This window comes from Limulus polyphemus, unplaced genomic scaffold (genome assembly GCF_000517525.1).
Source record: "Limulus polyphemus unplaced genomic scaffold, Limulus_polyphemus-2.1.2 Scaffold144, whole genome shotgun sequence".
NCBI classification, from domain to species: Eukaryota; Metazoa; Arthropoda; class Merostomata; order Xiphosura; family Limulidae; genus Limulus; species Limulus polyphemus.
The window spans coordinates 359,698-364,458 of NW_013665754.1; the positions used below are offsets into that span (position 1 = coordinate 359,698).

Here is a 4,761-nt window from a genome sequence, read left to right on the forward strand (position 1 = left end):
GTTAATTTATAACTATCAGTGTCAAGCCGTATGGGTTGAGTCTTGTTAATTTATAACTATCAGTGTCAAGCTGCATGGGTTGTGTCTTGTTAATCGTGAGACATCACTTTTGCACAATGTACTACACCCTAAAATTTTATTGAAATTTAATAAAATATATATTATTTATTCTTTTTATTTAATAGAAGAATGAACCTCAACATTTAGATAGCATATGTCTTCCATTCCTTTAGTTAAAAGTAAAATTTTCAAAAATGTTGTTTTTCGTAGTTCCACGGTTAGATGTACAGGGGTGTTTAAATGAGTTATTCAACTTTTTAAAGCCTGTTTACCTGTATCTTTTACAGATATCACAACATTGTTTTTAATTATTGAGCTGAATTATTCTTGTTTACCATCCGATCTAACAACATTCAATCATTGTTTTATTATATCAGAAGTTGAGAATTTACTGATATGTTTAATGTACTCTTGGGGCTCGGGAGGGGAGAATTTTCATAGATTTTCGTGTGCTCTAATAAAAATTTCAAGCCATTTTGACATAATTTTTAGTTCACCTTATCTTTTTCCACTTGTTTTAGTCAGTAAGTATCCGGCAAGAACCTTAAATTTCCGTCTTATTTTCCTAATAATTATACGTTAAGAGTCCGAGCGACTCGTAAGAGTTCCTTTTCTTTAACAATGCTGCTCTTCTCGTGCTCGCCTCAAACGAGGAAGATTTAGTGTTGTTGTAGCGTTTGTTCACGTTGGATGTAAACCGATTTAGTCTTTATGTATCGTTTGTTTACGTTAAGTGTAAACGGCTTTAGTATTTTTGTAGCGTTTGTTCACGTTGGATGTAAACCGATTTAGTCTTTATGTATCGTTTGTTTACGTTAAGTGTAAACGGCTTAAGTATTTTTGTAGCGTTTGTTCACGTTGGATGTAAACCGATTTAGTCTTTATGTATCGTTTGTTTACGTTAAGTGTAAACGGCTTTAGTATTTTTGTAGCGTTTGTTCACGTTGGATATAAACCAATTTAGTCTTTATGTAGCGTTTGTTCACGTTAAGTGTGAACGGCTTTAGTCGTTTTATAGCGTCTGTTCACGTCAAGTGTAAACGGATTCAGAGTGTAGCATTGGTTCCACTATGTACATTTTAAAGTATGTTTTTAAGCTTTTGGTGATATCTAAGTAAGCTTTATATATATATATATATATAAGAACCATTTTTTAAAGCATAAAGAAAGACTGTGTGTCAAATCAATTGAAAATATTTTAACAACTAACCTCTATCTGTACAAGGAGTATGATAAAACATAAAACTTACACGAATAAAAACAATAAAAAATACCTCTCTCTTTTTTAAATTTGTAATTTATTAGATACAAATATCGATGCTCTTGGTGTATCTTTATTCAACAACATTTTTTAGATTGCCTGAGAGATGAGAAGTCAAAAATAATATCCGGTGAAACGTCCACGTTGGTATCTAAAGAAACACGTTATTACTTTAAGTAACTGAGAAAATGTTGACTGTACTAAATAATATAGAAACTTTAATTTAATTGATTGATTCATAAATTCCAGAGGAAAACAATTTTTGTATCTTTCAAAAGCAGTTCTATTTCAAATATAGAATTTAAAAATATCCAATTTCTAGTGGGGCGCTCGATTTGCCATTTGAGGATCGCAGATTCAAATCCCTGTCACCAAACATGCTCGCACTTTTTTACGTGATAATGTGACGGTCAATCCTACTATTCATTGGTAAAAGAATAGCCCAAAATTTGGCGGTGGATGGTATTGACTAGCTACCTTCCCTCTAGTCTTCACTGCTAAATTAGGGACGGCTAGCACAGATATCCCTCATGTAGTTTTGCGCGAAGTTCAAAACAAATGAAACCAAACTACTATTTACTTTGATATACAATACATCAGTATAGGATTTTTCTAGGTTTTAATTTATGCTTTTACAAAATAACTTTCATACCTCATTGTACGTTTAAACTTCACTATTAAAGCGTTTACAGAGTTGTTGTTGTTTCAGCGTAAAGCTACACAATAGGCTGTTTGCGTTCTGTCCACCGCGGGGTATCAAGCCCCATATTTTAGTGTTGTAAGCCCACAACCTTGCCTGGTTTTCCGTAGTGATTTTATTTTCTTATTTTCTTTCTTATACGAGTGGAAAGGAAATAGATCAAACGTCGTTGTTATCTCGTAAATGTTGGTATTAACTGAATCCTTAGCCTTACTGCCGAAAGAAGGGATGGATAAGATTAGTGAAAGAAGTTTGTAAATGGGGAAAAAAATAAAACATTCGGGTTTACAGTTGTCTGTGTTATCTGTAATGCTGTTGCAGTGCATAATTGGAGCTAGAAGGTTCTTTGATTTCTCTTGTTGCTTGCAATTTCAGTATTTCCGTATATATGTATATATATATATGCCCGGCATGGCCAGGTGGTTAGGGCGATCGACCTCGCAATCTGAGGGTCGCGGGTTCGAATCCCCGTCCCACCAAACATGCTCGTCCTTTCAGCCGTGGGGGCGTTATAATGTGACGGTCAATCCCGCTATTCGTTGGTAAAAGAGTAAACCAAGAGCTGGTGATGGGTGGTGATGACTAGCTGCCATCCCTCTAGTCCTACACTGCTAAATTAGGGACGGCTAGCGCAGATAGTCCTCGTGTAGCTTTGCGTGAAATTAAAAAAAAAATAACAAAAAACATAAATATTTATATATATATATATATTAGATTTTAAGCGCTAGTACGGCCTAGGACTATACCACGTGTTTCATCTTTCTGTGGTATCAATTTATATTCTGAACCCATTATTTGTTCCGATTTCTGTGTATGTACAGGTTTACATATGACACGTGGTCAAGAAAATAGTTATATAAACTTACCTTTGTTTCTTTGCCATTTTCAAAATTGGTAATACCTGTTATCACCTGTGGAGAACACTACTTAGTGTGATCGTGAATCAGTAAGTCAATAGCAGTGTCCTCCATTCTTTTTACAGGACCAATTTATGTGGAATGAGAAAGACAGTCACGTGGTATTTCAGTCGCTCTAGGTAAATATGAGGTTTCTTTGAAATTAGATACCTCTCTTATAGTTATTCCAAGACAAATCAGAGTCTAACCCTAATTTTTGCCCTGATAGAGAAACGACTGTCCGTATCCAGGCAAGTACACAGTTCTGTATAATAAAGATTGTTTTCACTGTGTTTTATAATTTGTGTTCAGTATGCTAACTCAATCAGTACAAGTTATACAATGATTCATAATTTCATATCCTAATTGACACTCCTGTTTGGTAAGGTTATCCGACATAGTTTCAAAGTATTTTTAGTGCACCTGAGAATACCACACTAGTACACATTACATGACTTTGTATATCATTCGATTTGGCTCATGTTAAATTTATCTAAACGTAGAATTAGATAAAGGTTAACTTGTTAATAATGTACTTATCATTATTGATCTTAGGATAGCTCCATTTGTTTTCTTCTACTACCACACAGGCTATATAAATCCATATTTTAATAACTATTTGATAACAAATGTAACCAGAACATAATATGCCTTGGCAAACTTTCCTTGTCGTGTAGAATTAACGTAAATTACGATAAAAAATTTTTATCCATGCAATTATATATGTAATATTTAACTACATTGCTCTGTAGGGAAGGACATTTTTGTTTTATTTTTACATATAAAGTATAAAACCCACATTTCATTTCCTGAAACGTGTTATTTCAAATACACTTATGTCGATTGTTAATGTCAACTTAGCAGTAATTTTGCGAAAGTTAGAAAAATAATAATAACAACTGGAATGTAAATTGGTCATCGGTTTTCTGTCTATTTCCTCAGTACAAATTTAAATTATAAAAATATATTGCAAATATTGCTGTGGATAATGTTTTATTTACAACTAGCATAGTTACCTTTATTCTCCTGAAGAAGAATAGTCGACTGTTCGAAAGCGCTCGAGTTGTGGATCTCGTTTAAAAAACACAAATAAAATGCAATATTGTACTTCACAATGTATTAAAAGAAAAGAAAATTCACTTCCAGATATCAAACCACCTGGAGACAAAAAAGTAGAACAAAATACATTCGCTGACTTGACTTCAATCGTATTATACACAGTAAGTATTATAATTTAAGCCTTACTCTTTTCACGTAGTCTATTTTATGGTAGACAGCATAATTTTATTTTAAAGGCTAGGCCTACTGTTTGCTTTTTCACACACACATGCTAATTCTGCACATTTCTCTTGTGTGTGAGGTTGAATATATGATGTATTAGTAGATGTATCTATTTAAAAATAATAGTGCGATCTGTTGTATGTCCATGTAACTACTTCGCAGAATGTGGATGGATCTTCACCAAATTTAGTGTGGAGATTCATTGGGTTCATGGGGAAATACACACAAATTTTCAGTTTTGCATTTTGTGTTTGGCGGTGTTTATTGTGTTTTTTTTTTCGTTTTTTACCACTACATCACCTCCTGCGGGTGAATCTTCACTAAATGGGTCAATGGCTCCACGCGAATATAAATGCAAACTTGCGGTTTCACATTTTGTGTTTTGCAGTTTTTATGAGCGTTTTTTACAACTACATATAAGGGAAGCAACTTTTCACGTTCTAAGATAACCTTTAATTAATCACGAATTTACATAACTTCCGTCCAGGTGAGGGTACTCCAGCTAGTAATTAATAAACTATAACTAAATAGGCCTGTGTTTTCTAATTGTAATAATTGAAAAG

At 33.5% G+C, this 4,761-nt stretch overlaps 1 protein-coding gene across 1 annotated transcript in view; it reads left to right on the forward strand.

Annotated features, from left to right (window-relative positions):
- Window positions 1-1,280, forward strand: part of LOC106474992 (GTP-binding protein RAD-like) — a 24,512-nt gene extending 23,232 nt beyond the window's left edge. Inside the window, exon 5 of the mRNA XM_013935693.2 lies at window positions 41-1,280. The gene's annotated coding sequence lies outside the window, so the exon portion shown is untranslated. The remainder of the gene's footprint in view (window positions 1-40) is intronic.
- Window positions 1,281-4,761: the final 3,481 nt, after the last annotated feature.